The 14,612-nt window shown below is 35.5% G+C and overlaps 1 protein-coding gene across 2 annotated transcripts in view; it reads right to left on the bottom strand.

The window, feature by feature from the left end:
* KCTD8 (potassium channel tetramerization domain containing 8) overlaps positions 1-14,612 on the bottom strand; it is a 91,743-nt gene that overhangs the window by 42,763 nt on the left and 34,368 nt on the right. Inside the window, exon 2 of one of the 2 annotated variants that reach the window (XR_005952518.1) lies at positions 5,014-5,115. The exons of the other annotated variant lie outside the window; for it this stretch is intronic. The gene's annotated coding sequence lies outside the window, so the exon portion shown is untranslated. The remainder of the gene's footprint in view (positions 1-5,013; positions 5,116-14,612) is intronic. 2 annotated transcript variants of the gene reach the window in all.

The raw sequence follows: 14,612 nt of genomic DNA, 5'->3' as shown, positions 1-14,612 counted from the left end.
TTACCATACCTATGTCTACTTAAGAAACAGCTTTGTCATGCCATTTACAGTACTTATTTAAACATTAAATACCTGAAACCCCAATAATTTTTAAAACCTAAGCTATCTATTGTGTGTACTCTACTTTTTTTAACACAGCAAGGTCTCCTCTGTTGAGTTTTACAACGTTCTCCCTATTCCTGAAGCAGAAAATAGAGAAATAAGATGGAAACTTCCATCAAGAAATTATTTATCACATGAATAATTTTATACATAGGTAAAAAAGACTCCTCCCTTTATAAGAACTGTGAGCAATCAGAAGCCAAGATAGCCTGACTGACAAGCTAGCCATTACAAGCAATCAGAAAATTTGTGAGGAAAGATGTATTGATGATGACACCATTTTAATCCTTCCATGTTTTTCTTTTCTTTTAGTGCAGACTTGTATTGCCTGTTGATTTTAGGTATTTCAGGAGACACATGTGAATATTTCAAATAAAAATGTAGCAGCTTAGAAATCTGCATTACATATATGTTTCAAAAAGCAGTTATGGGTCAGATGGTAGCTAGCTGCATAGAGCTGCAGAAGGGAATAAATCCTCCTCTTGTGCACCCCTCTGGGAAGAACAGCAGCTCCGACTGAATAACACACCTGCTCTTTCCACATTTTTGCCCCGAGAGAAGTTTCTGGACTGATTGAAGCATATTTGGGAAGGCAGAAAGAAGTGAATGTTCCGGTCTCTTTCAGCACATGTTCCTTAAGGTGTGTATTATCTGCACACTGTTCCTTTCTGAGGTCACTGAAAGGGCATGGATTTTTCTGAAGGAATCTAAAGGAAAAAGGGAAGCAAACCAGCAGGCTTGGTTTGTTACAATACTGTTCCTTGTAACAGTCAAGTGTAAATATGCCTAACATTCCCTTTTAGCTTGTTCCTCTATAAAGGAATCAGAAAGAAAAGTAAATTTCCAGGTACACTGAAACAGGGAAATTTGGAAGATGAGGAAAGAAGCAATTTCTTGGTTTCTGACTAAATGAAATAAGGGGAAACTCATCACTTCTAAATATTAGCATAGTACTTACCCTCAAGGCAAATGAGACAGCTCAGATCGACAAAAAAAACCCTCCCACAGCTACCAGTAAAAACAGGTTTGGCATTTTTAGGACAAAGATTCTGGGACTGCCTACACAAAAGATTCATCAAAAATTTACTGAAGCCGGTAATAGGGCAGCTTTTTTCCTCATACAGGACTGGAGTGAAAACCCACAAATATTCAAACCTTTCTAAGAAGAGCAACAACATACGCTTGTTTCTGAATGGACTCTTGCATCTGTATCATCTTCATATGTCAAAAATAATTTGATTATATGAATTTTTACAATGAATAAAAAGACATAAAAGACAAGGAGAAAATACAGGGAAGTGTAATACAGCCAGGAAAGGGAGAGCAAGGCACTTTGGGATTCTATTTTAGGGCAATGTTTTTATTAATTAATCTCACTATCACATAGCATCTGTCAGCTATGGAAAAACATTAGGGAAGAATGAATGAAAATTGTACTAGAGAGAAAAAAATAATGCATAATAAGCTGATTACGAAATTATCTCCTGTAGACCTTCAGAAGAATAGTAGGTTGAATTGTACAAGGAACAAACTAAATATGTTCATACAACTTGTGCTGGGAATGAACAGAGCCACATCTGGCTGAGGCAAGGAAAAAATGCTACCTCGTGCTTTTATTCTCATGGGCAGAGCAGATTGACACTTTGGGTGGCTTAAACTACAGAGCTAAATATTCATTAGAAAAGACATGCCTTGCAAATGCAGGTAAGCCCCTTTTGACACAATGAACCATTTGCAGGTGTACATTTCCCAAATGTGTTCATTCTTTTAATGATTCAGACATCTTAGCTGGATATACTTTTACTGGGGAAAAAATCAAGAACAGACTGCCTGGACTGTTTTTGCTCCTCATTTTTGGCATAATACTTGGAACCAATAAAATCAAATAAAGGATCAGAAAACACAAGAATGGTTTTCAAGAGGTACTACCAAAATGCATTCTGAAATTAAGGTTTAAGATGTGCATATTCCCCTGTACAGACCTCCCCTGTATAGTGAATAACAGATACAACTAATGTGATTTTGACACGAGTTTCAAATAACAAACATTCTAAAAAATATTCTCAAGTCCCAAGAATTTTCCCAGGCAAATAGAAATTTTCTGTGTAATTATACATAATGAATATTTTGACACAAAAATCACAACAGAACAGCTTTAATTTCTGGAGGTGTTTTAAATTTTACTTGTATCACTAACCACATAACTATTCCCTGTGCATCCCAGAGGTCTCTATGAATCACCTTTTAATTACTTCTCATTTACTAAGAACTACAAAGAAAGCTAATGTTGCCCTTTCATATTCTGTGCACTTCTTTTTCAAGAACAGAGAGTTATTTTAGTGATTTCCTTCAGCTGAGTCCCTGGCCATATTGCTGTGGTGTGTTGGTATTCACGGTTCAGTGCCAGAAAGATTCCCACTGTCACTTTTATCATGGGTTGATTCTATACCATTAAAAATATAGAGCACCATTGTCAGTTGAAGAAGATAATGAACTGAAAAGCTCCAATGCATTCTTAAAGGAGCGTTCTAGTAAAGGACACCTAAATCTCAGTAACTGCTACGTGGCTATGACCAGGAAAAAAAACACTTCCATGGACTAAATCCATGGTGACACAGTGGTGAATGGGACTGCCCAACTGGCTTCTCTTTTCCTTCCTGCCTATTAAGAACAGGCTGGTTTTATTTTTGTATTTCTATTCTCTTTATTCTCTAATACACTGCATATCAAAACATGGGGGAAAACATTTCCTAACAATACCAAATCAATTATTAAAACTGAAGTTGTTTTATTTGTCTTGGCCTCAACTACAAAGCAGATGAATTTCCCTTAATTGCACCTGAGGAATTAGAACTGTGCTGCTAATGTGCAATTCTGCTTTTAACATACTTTATTTAATGACATTTAAATGAAATATTTGGGGCACACTTTGTCCCTAAAAGTCAGGCTTCTTTTTTATTTTCCAAGATAAACTAGTTTTACATTCCATTAAAGGCAATCATTGTAGCCGACAGTTTCCAGCTGAATACTTCCCTCTCTGCTCAGGTGTTTACATGTCCCTTCGTGTGTGTCTGCTTTCTTGTAGCAGCACAACATTTCTCCAATCTACACTATATGTCACAGCAGGTTATCGAATACTGTGACTTGGAGCTATGAAGGCAAAAAAGAAAAAGATAAGGAAGTTCTCGCCTGTATTTATATTTCTTCTTATTGCATTCTTTCTGTATTTCCTCTTTCCCGTCTCACAAAATCATAATAAACTCATCATCCACCCTGGGCCAAGAGATGCTGGGAAGCAGATACAAGCAAACCAAGGAGTCTCAGGAGAGGCTGTCCCCAGACACATCATCAGTGTGTCTGTCCAACAGGCCAACAATGCTCAGTACAAAATGCTTCTGAGCCACTTCTGCCAAAGGAGAGCTCCATATTCAAAAAGCCTCCCATGAGCTCTCATGGTGAACTCACTGAGATGTGGAACAAAACATAAAGGAGTCTGACTTAAAAATTACTCATGCAAGCAACTTTGACTGTGTACAGTGTTCTGCCAGCCAATCAAGCTTTCTGTACAGATCTTTTTTCCACATAGATGAAACATCTTCCATTCCTAGCATGATTTGTTTTAAACACCTTATTATATATGATTAAAAGTTTAACGATGTTTTGATACAAAAGAGCTTTTGCATAATTACAAGAGAATGACATGAAGCTAATACTAAATATAAAATTTTGTCTCTCATTCTATACATGAAATTTAGTTAAGCTTATACAGAGCACCTGCAAAGGTTTCCATGAATTCTCAGTGTTTGCTTTGGTGTGAACAGGGTTCATCCCTCTAAATTATGACAGCTGCCAGTAACTTTAAATTATTCACAGCTAATGACACAGAGGAAAGCCCTCAGCTCTCTTGAGGTTAGAAGGACAGATGTGGTGTTAAACTGGTATTCTGTCAGCTGTGAAGGCATGATGCCTGTACAGCCACTAAAACAGCCTTAAACTGCTAATATGCCACTGAAAAGCACTGGAAAGTAATGGCTCTGAAGCCCCAGGTTTAGTCCATTGTGTTCTGAGAATCCTGTAAACAGTGAAGTGGATACAGTTCCTGCTACAAAGACAACACTCTAGTACTCTAACTAACAGGTTATTATATGCAATCTTTTAAAAAATGACCACTTTCTGGCCTCAGTTATACTGCTACTGAGCACCTGTACTTCCCTGTAATTCATTTATCAGTAGTTTGGGCTTTTTTTACAAGGTTCCAGAATAGGTATGAAATACATATTTTAAAGTGTGTTATATAACAAGCAAATATCAATTTCCCATTAATTCCCACTAATTTTAAATACAACTATTTGGTTCCCTACAAAAATTGATTTAGAAAGCATAATTCTTTGTATATTTTGACTGACCTATCCACTTTTAAATCAGTCAGTTCAATCTTCTGGATTTCAGGATGCTAACAAGACATCTAGACATCCATAGCAGAAAAGAAAGTGCTCATTGCTAGACATGAGTTCATGCTAGACATGAGTGCTCTGGTAAGAAACACCTTATGTGTCACATCATCTGCTGGTGACAGTGTCCAGCCATAGCTCTGGGCTGCAGATTTAGTGATCCCAATAATGTACAAGCTTTGTATTGGAATACAAGACCATGAAGATACTATGATAATTATTTGTTCCCTGTGTGCAACCATCAGTGAACAGTGTCTCAGTCATCTACTGTCTTCCAGCATCTGAGAATTCCTGTAGGACTTTTCCCACCTTTCCCCTTGTTCCCTTCCCAGGAATGTGCATTTTATACAATAGTTCATCTCCCCTGAAATTGTGAAATTGTACAGTAAAGTATTTTGAATACAAGACATTACAAATGCACTACAACCTTAAAAAGACAAATGAACTCAAATGAACTCACTATATGAAGGAAGATAAAATGATTGTGGGCCATATTGAGAAGGAAACTGGAAAATCAGCTTTTTCCTGGTTCATCATTGTCTCCACACCCATGTGGAAATACCTGCTGAAACAAACGGACATAAAAGTACATACACACACACAGGATTGCTTGCTGTTTCTTGTAAAAAAATATTCGCAATGCATTCTAAAAAAGTGATGACCAAGGAATGAAGTAAATGATTTTACAGGTGACTCTTTTTTTACATTAATAGAAATTTAATTTTTTAATTTAATTTTTACCTGCACTGCAACTTGCAGTAAGATTGAGAATTTCTGTTAAGTTTCTTAATCTTACTTGCAGTAAGATTAAGAATTTCTGTTTACCATGTAGGATACCTTAACTATCTAAAATGGCCACAAAAATCACCCTTTACCAATTAGGGTTGTTACAAGTTCTTTGCAATATTTCCATAGATCTTGAAATTACAAGTATGCATTAGAGAAAGACTGTAAAAAAGAACCTACATTTTCCTATATATGAATAATTCCATTGAAAGAGATTTTTTGTTCCATTCGTAGAGGCAAAGTTTAGCAGCAACCAGCAGGCTGAAAACTTATACATCAAGAAGAAATTTAAAAAAATATGTAATAGTACCAGCCAGCAATGCCTATTAAATCATGTCCTAATGATAGCAACCTTGGTGCAGAATTCCTCAAACAAGCCAAACATTTCATTAGTAAAAATTAAAAATCTCATATCCTATTTAATCTTAATACTCTTATTTACACTCTTTTATAATAAAGCCATTTCCTTTTGCTAGAATTTTTCTAAGCAAGTGAATGATGCTTCTTTATGATACATTAGATACATGCACTGTATTTTTGTTGTCCTTTATGTTCATATTTTATTCTGAAACAATTCCCAAAGGCCTGCTATCAGGGGACAGCAGATAGAACTTTATTCTTTTAAGTGTAAAACTTTCCAAAGTAATATATGTCTTGTTCAGGTATTCATCACTCAGCTCTGATGTATACTGACTAGTTCTCAAGTTAGAAACATACCTACACAGAAATGAAACTGGATATACATTCTCTTTCTAGTAAAGATTTACTCTTCTGAGAGGTTCAAGGGAAGCCCTGAGACCACTCCTTCAGCACTGCTGAACACTCCTGGTGAGGATGTGAACTCAGTGTCTATGAAGATGCTCTAGACTTTGAAGCTAAAATAGACCTCTATAATTAGAAGAAGAAAAAAAAGAGCAATCTATTACATCCATGAATAACCTAATATTAATTGCCAGCAAATGAAACCAGCTTTTTCTTTTAATGCCTCAGTCTTCTACATGTTCACCATAAAAAGCTGAATTTGTGGTACTTGCAGGCAACTGAAGGTCAAAGAAACCAAATACGAGCAGTAGAACCAAATGGACACCTTTTGACTCAGGCAAGGACAAACAGTGAAACAGTAAATGCTTTGATGGGAACCTCAGCTGGAGTAAGAGGATACACATTATGACAGGCCATTACAAAGCACTGAATATGGCACTAAAGTTGCCAAGAGAAGGAGGATAGGTTCCATTCACTTTGGTAAAAATTGGATGATCAGCATTGTGTCAGTTGGAGATTTTGGTACATTTTCACATTTGTCTCTAGACTGAAATGAGCTGATTCTGTGACATTAACAGAACATTCAAATAATTTTTAATTAATTTGGAAAAGTCCTATTTTGACTTCAGAACCCGCTGGTTTTTCTGCATTTTTCACTCATCACAGGAGTTTGTGACAAGTTGAGTTCCTGTGTGCTCTTTTATGGGATTGTGTGTAATGGCCTTGATTTTGAGTAGGTTTTCTGGAATGCCATTTCTTAAGTTTTAGATTTCCTTTCCAAGAACTCTTCTTAACACCATTCTCTTCTCTCTATATATCCAGTTCTGCTTCCATGTGCATGCACACCTTTCTGAAACTCCTCCGTTTCAGAAGCCATAACAATATGATTACTTTTCAAGGAACTTTCAGTTTAGTAAGAATTAAAAAAATTCACAGCAGGGTTTACTGTTTCACCTTGGGGCAGGCTCCTTGAACTTTCCCACACCTCCCTGCTGGATAAATACTAAACTACAAGTAGGTTCTCCATCCCCTTAGTGAGGAAAGCCAGAAGCAAAAAGAGAAGGAAGCGACATAAAAGAGAAAAGGTGCCTGCAGCTAAATTTTACCTCTTGTTGCTTTCAAGCAACCCAGCGTAATTTCACTAAGGTTTTCAGTGGGTGACAGGTAGCTGGTATCACTCACAGCTCACTACAATGTCAAGAAAGCAGGGGGAAGGTTGAAAGCCGCAGAACTGTAGCACTAAGAAAGGTTAATACCATGACAATTTTCAGAAAAAAAAAAAAAAAGAAAAGGAAAAAAAAAAAGCAGCCCTAAATTTACTACCTTTGTTGCAACTTTAGACAGAGTTTGCCGACTAAAGAATGAGAGACATCACTAAACACACACCTCCTCACCTGTTTGAGTAAACTTGACTTTCTCCTTAAAGGTGTATCTACTCCCTAATAACTACTGTTCTTCCAGGGTGGTTTAGATTATGAAAACATTATGGAATATTTCAGTTTTCCATACAGTGTCCAGAAATGATTTAGCTATTCTAATCTATTTTAACAGATGGACTTAGTCAATAGCTGAACTTTTAGGTTTCATCCCCTTTATGAAATATAAGAGGACATAAGTCCACAAAGGTGAACTGTACTTAATGGCTAGACTAGGGAGACAAAGAATTTTTGTACAAATAATACTAATTCCAATTATTCAAATTCAAAAGAAAAGCTCACAATCACAACATTGGCTTTAAAATCTTGAAAGGAAGAAGGGAAAAGGATTTGTTGTCTTTGTTTAATCCGACTGAGGTGAATCTGTCAATCATTTCTTTCTAACTTACAAAAGCCAGTAACCACTTTAAAATAAAATAACAACAATAATAATAATAGTAATAACAACAACAACAAACAAAGCTTAAATTCTGAATTATAAGGTGAACTCAGGAGTTTTGTTGTAATTTTTTGAGAAAGAATACCAAAATTGAATGGAGGATGAGGATTCTTGGTAAATCAAGGAAACTGTCATAGAATTTAGAATAGGTAAAATGTTACATTACTCGATCTTTTAATAAGGAGATATATTCCTGTATGTTATACCGTACTAACTCTATGTGGCTTTTAAAGACATCATCTCATAAATAGATATCAAAACACTTTTTGACAATAATCAGAATCAGTACAGCTACTTCACAGATGGAAATACTGGGACAGATGTAAAAACTGGGACACAAAGGACTGAAACTACCAAAGTAACCAGCAAAACCCCTGCACTGACCTTATAGCTCAAAAATCTAGCAGAAGTATTCTTTACCCAACAATATCCCAAAAGAGGTATTTCTGCATTTACACATTTCACTTGTAGACAATAAAATGTCCAAGATTAACAAAATGCAGCTTATTATGATGTGTAGTGTTGTGCAATTATTTCACCTATTTTTTTCTAAAAATCCTATTTCTATGCTTAGCATCACCACCTGGTAAGAACCATTTCCTGCAACCTTCAGGTGTAATCTAAATATAAATACCTGCTCATTTTGTGCTTCTGAATATGTAAAGCTATCCAGTTGTGAAAACATAACAAATAAATTCAAATTGCTTTGACTCGGTCTTTGACACCCAAAAAATTAAGTAAAAGCCAAGTATAAAAAGAGAACAGAAGAAAGGACAATTTCAAGGTAATATCAATGTCTTTGCCCTAAGCATGGAAAAAAATCAAGGCATGGCATATGATTAAATATAGTTTACAAAGTACAATACTTTTGTCACTATTTAGTGTAAATATTTGGCAATCAGCTCCTAAATGTTATGATTTAATCCTGGGAAGACTTATGTGCAAACTTAAATATACCAATGCTTAAAGTTTATTGTGTGCATAAATCTTCAGGATCACACCTGAGTCATGCATTTAATCCTTGAGATATAAAACAGTGTGTCACCATATAAAGTAATGTATCAACTCATCATTTTTAGAACAGGAACTTTGGGAAGATCACTCTGACTACATGGGATAACAAGGCATCATTTCCAAAACTGCACAAGAACACTTCACATGGGAAAAACTGGACATGCAAATAATCAGATATTCAGAATTACAGTTCATGTTTACAAATCTCAGACTTCAAAATCCAAGATCATGTGGCTGATTATTCACAGATTACAACTCTTGCCTCATTTTGACCTCTCACATATGACAAGCTATTATATTCTGAAAATGAAAAAAAAAAATTTGAAATTAAGCATAGCCCTATAAAATAAAGCATAAAAATCAACTTATACTCGCAAACGCTCTGAACTGGAAAAAGGCTGTATTCACAAACAGCTTCCGTTCATTATGGAGCATGTTTCTAATTTCCTACTGCTGACTCACAGCAATTAAGCCAGAAAACATAGTCAAGATAGAAAGACAGGCAATTCACTATTGGCACATAAGCTTATTCACAGTGTGAATTTGGCTCCCAGGACAAGAAATGAGGTGTCACAAAATCCTAGAAAAGCAAAGTTTCTGTGAATTTTAATTTAAAAATTACAGCAAATGGAAAGAGGTATATGGAATAATTAGGCTGACAACATTATGGTTTTAGTTACAGCAGGCATAGCAAACACAGGCAGCTGAAAACAGAAGGAATATAAAGCACTGAATATTATTTTAGTGATGGAATAATCTGTCACTGACATCAAAGAAAATGTTTGGGTAAAAAATGCATTACTCTGACAGTGTTAAGCACCACATGCAAACAAAGAAATAAACAAACGAAATGTAAAGTTACAATAGGCCAAAGAACAAAAGAATCCGAGTCGTAAATGAGGCTTTTGCATGCAATCTCATGAGCTAAGTATTCAGAGCCAACAAGTTATCAATAGCAGGGCAAATACACATGCACAGAGGCTTGCTTAATACTCTACTATAGTAATAGCAGGCATATTTCAAGCATGTAAACTTTCTTTTATTCATTTAAACCAGCTGTGAAGCTAACTGTGCTCAGCACCAAATAAGACTTCAGAGAAGTTTCTGACAGTCAATTGCAGCCCCTCATACCAGTGTTTGCATGATGCCACTTCACACCTGGCTGTACCACAACAGAGAACTCCAAGATCCCAGGGGAACTGCTGGTAACCAGAGAGCTGGAATAAAACACTGGTACCATCTTCATCACAGTCTCATAAGCACGACCATGGGAAGAGTAAATAGCAGAAAGAGCAACTTCAACTTTTTTAGCTATCTACCCAAATGTAACTTGTTAACTTCTTTACCTGTATCTGCAAAGGGAGGAGGAGAGTGGATGATTTTTAAGGTTCATTCCAAACCCTCAGCATTCTATGATTCTGCATTTTAATATGTTTTTATTTGAATCCAGTTGCCAAGGTATGCATTTTTCATAGGAAAAGGTCTTTTAAACTGTGAGAGGGGACACCTTGCTTAATTTGCTTCATACAGCTAATTCTTCAAAAGTCACTTTGGCTTCTATTTCCAGAGCTGGCTTTTTCAAAATAGGTTTAGTTTTCAATGAAGGGATTTCACAAAGGAGCAAATGCCCTGCACATTCCTGTTACTTCAGATTACCAGCAGTACAGCGTATTTGATGTTTTAAGATCAACATGTTGAAGAACACTAAGGTTAGATTATGTTACAATGGTCCTTGCAAGAGCTGCTGTTGCATTCATCATTAAAGCATAAAGTGCAAACTACTGGTCTGGGCAAGCCTTCCAGCACAGATGGGCTGCCCCAGAAGGCAGGGATTTTCAGCTAGCTGAAACAAGATAAAATTATTTTCCACTTTGCCCCTGAGCATTTAGAACCAAACAAATAAAAATCAATCTTTGATTGGTAGTTAAGTGAAGAAAGAAATACTCGTTGCTAGTGGAAACACAGGACAGGAGCAAACACTGTGCCTAGTTTTCTAAGTAAAAGTAGGTGTCTGAAAAAAGATACATAAAATTTACATAACTACATATATAAGACTAGAGTTTAAAAATATTTTTACAGTCAAATGCAGAGAGGGTTATAATTTTTTTTCTTATGCAGATGATGTTAATGTCCTTCAGCATCTTCATGCCATTTAAAACTTGAAGTACATAGCAACATTGTTTAGAACTTGGCAACTACTTCTCATTCTCAAGGTCAGATGCTTATCAACAACCACAAGACTTCAATCAGCATCATTTCTCTTTAAGAATAAATATCTTAAGCCATGGATTATCTTTCATAAGATTAACAAAACCTGAGGGTGGGAAATTCCATCTCTCCTGCTTTATATAAAAGCACTTCTATCGCCATCCTTTGAACATAATTTTTTTTCTTCTACTTTTCATGTTGTCATTGACCAATAAAAAAACTTATTCTAAGTTTATAAACATGTACATTTAACACTCCTTTTCATTGTCACAAACCTTATAGTATTTCATTTTTAGGGGAAATTATAATATATTTTACATGAGCATTCTCCAATGAAAGAATTTCAGTATCAGGGGTTCTCAGAACTCCAGGCAGGAAATTACAGAGACAACTGATGACTGAGACCCTAATGTTCACAAAAAGAAATTGTTATTTATTCTTAATTCTTCTAGAAGAGGGGTGTATAGAGTCCCAGCTAAGGGTCAAAAATATCCTACCAGTCCAAACATTTTAAGCATTTGTAAATTTAACAATGGTTAACAAAGAAAAGGCATACCAGCTCAAAATCATTAACTTAAACCTTACTCAATTATCAACATCTGAATGTTGATACTGGGAAAGTGTTTGATGTGAAGTATTCATGAAGGAGAGAAAAAAAATCCTGCAGATAAATTATGAATTATTTTCTCAGCTCTTTTTCAGTGACGTTCTTTGGTGTCTCCAAGTTTCCTCTGCTTTAAACATAAAACATTATCATATTTTAAAATTTCATGATCAAGTCATAATGATATTACAAAGGATCAGTGAATAGCAGATACTTCAAGAGTATTTTATATAGCTAAAGTTTAATGTTGACTTTAAAATGAATAGTTTTATCATTTGCCAACAAAATTGTGTACCTTTTCCTGGTCAAGTTTCTTTTGGACAAGATATATTAAATTCTAGGGAAAATACATAGTTTGCAAAATTATTCCCCAAGGTGTATCCAGACATCTATTTTTAGGCCTCACGCTTTGGTATATCAGCATCTACACTTCAAATATTAGTATTTTTGCACATTTATATAAAAGTAGAGGAAGTACCACTATAGGATCATCAGAATTCATACACCTTTCTGGGCATTCACTATTTGACATAGATCTTCATGATCAATTATTCTTCATGACTCTCTCTTTTGCAGTATATGCTTTAAGGCATGTGCACTTCATTTTACTACATGACACCTTCTGCCAGAAGATCTTAATTTTGATACTTTCAAACTCTGTTTCTTACAAATGGGTAAAGAGCTCATTTTGTATTGCAACATTATAATTAGCTCCATATCACCTCTTAGAAACATTTTAGACTTGTTAAAAATTACAGTTTTATTCAGATGAAGTTTAATTTTAAGAGCATGAACTTAGCCCCAGCTGAAATCAAGATAACACTAAAGGAGGTCATGTCATTATCTTAAAATATAGATTGTGCTGGTTTTGGCTGGGGTTGAGCTAATTTTCTTAACAGTGACTGGTGTGGACCTGTGTTTTGGATTTGTGCTGAACAGAGGGTTGACAACCTAGAGATGTTTTTGTTATTGCTGAGCAGGGCTCACACAGAGCCAAGGCCTTCTCTGCTTTTCATCCTGCCCCACTGGTGAGGGGACTGGGGGTGTGTGTGAGGCTGGGAGGAGACACAGCCAGGACAGGTGACCCAAAGTGACCAGAGGGATACCCCAGACATGTGAGATGGTGCTCAGTACATAAAGTGGAGGGAAGGAGGAGGAAGAAGGAACGTTTGAAGTGACAGCATTTGTCTCCCCAAGTCACCACTGTGTGTGAGGAAGCCCTTCTCTCCTGGAGATGGCTTGCAATTACAAGTGAAGAAGGTCTTATGTGAAATGTGATCTAAATGCAGTAATATCATAGCTCCAAAGACATCGATTTGCACTTGGAAAATATTTATTTCAATTCATTAAAAGTGTGTCTGTATACCTAAAAAACAAATTATTGGGATGTGGTTGAAAAATTGCTTCTGGATAAATAGTTTAGATATTAATAATATATTATGACTTCTGTTTAGATTTTGTATATTGTGGTATGCATTATTATTTCTTAATTATGTTTTGTCACCAGCAAGTAATTAATTTTCCTCATATTTTTTACTTGAAAGACTTCAAGAACCTTAAGGCATTCTGTGAAAGCTTTGAACTTTAGATTTCCTTTGTATTTTCCATTTCTCTCCCTATTCTGCTGGTTCATACTTAAATTCTGAAAAACATTGCAAAAAAAGGTCAAAAGTGAAAAAGAGAGCTGTTGCAGTACTAAAACAATACAGCATTTGAGTAAATAGAATGAAAAGTAAATCTTTATAGACATAGTTTATGAAGGCAATAGAAACTCTTGTTGAAACAATTCAGTAAATTGGTTTTTAGTCACACTGTTATCACTAGAGCTTACATCTCAAATCTTAAGCTACTATAGAATTGAACAACCTTGGTATTCAAGTTTTCTAAACCATGAGTTAAATTAATTTTGAGTCATCTAAGCCCTTATGTTTTTCAAATTTCCCCAGGTATCTCATAGTTTCCACACAAGAAACTTTTTATTTATTATAGACCTGTTGGAAACAGAAACCGTTAGTTATTCCCAACTAGGACTGTCATTTCATATATAAACTAGTAAAATCAGCCCAGTACCTTGAGTTTAGTCTTCTGAAAGGAAAAGGCCACTGAGTATTTTAAAGCATTTCCAAACAGTCATAGGTACATGAAACCCAGGTGGAATGATCAGCTTTCTGTAGCAACAATTCAACAAAGCATGCGCAATATTTTTGTAAAATATTGTTATTTAGGAGTAGGGTGTAGTTTTGAAACACCAATGGCAAGACTTGACATCTGCCTAATTTATTGTAAGGATCACTGTTTGTGATACACTTAAGGGTACATGTATGCTACCTTGTATTTTGTATCTTGTTTAATTCTGTAGTGTTATTTTTCATGCAGAGAATGTGTCCAGCTATAGCAATATACTGGTGTTGTTAGCTAAGCATCTAAAAAATATGGTGTCATTAATATCAACAACATTAAATAGTTTTCATTAATTTATTAAAATACTGTAAAGTTTCAAGAATTACAAAAGGCAATTAGTAACCAGCAAATTTATCTATTGCAAACAATCTCTCTCTTCAGTGCCAGAAATGCCATAAGTGCAAAGAAATGACATATGGTCATAAAACCAGACAGGCTGATAGCTGGCAGCCGGGTAAGTGAACAGTAAAAAGGACAAAATATAACAACCTAAGCCAGCACTTACCATGACAGGCTGTCGGTTTGGTTTCTAAAGAGATGCAATAACTAAAGAAAGAAAGTTTAAGAAAAATCTCAATATTGACAAATGCAAAGAAAGAGGTAATAGCAGTAGTGGTCATGTTGGACTT

The sequence above is a fragment of the Onychostruthus taczanowskii genome, unplaced genomic scaffold (genome assembly GCF_017590055.1).
Source record: "Onychostruthus taczanowskii isolate IOZ18803 unplaced genomic scaffold, ASM1759005v1 scaffold2, whole genome shotgun sequence".
Taxonomy (NCBI): Eukaryota; Metazoa; Chordata; class Aves; order Passeriformes; family Passeridae; genus Onychostruthus; species Onychostruthus taczanowskii.
Note: the sequence above shows the minus strand (reverse complement) of the source record. Positions and strands in the feature narration are given on the sequence as shown.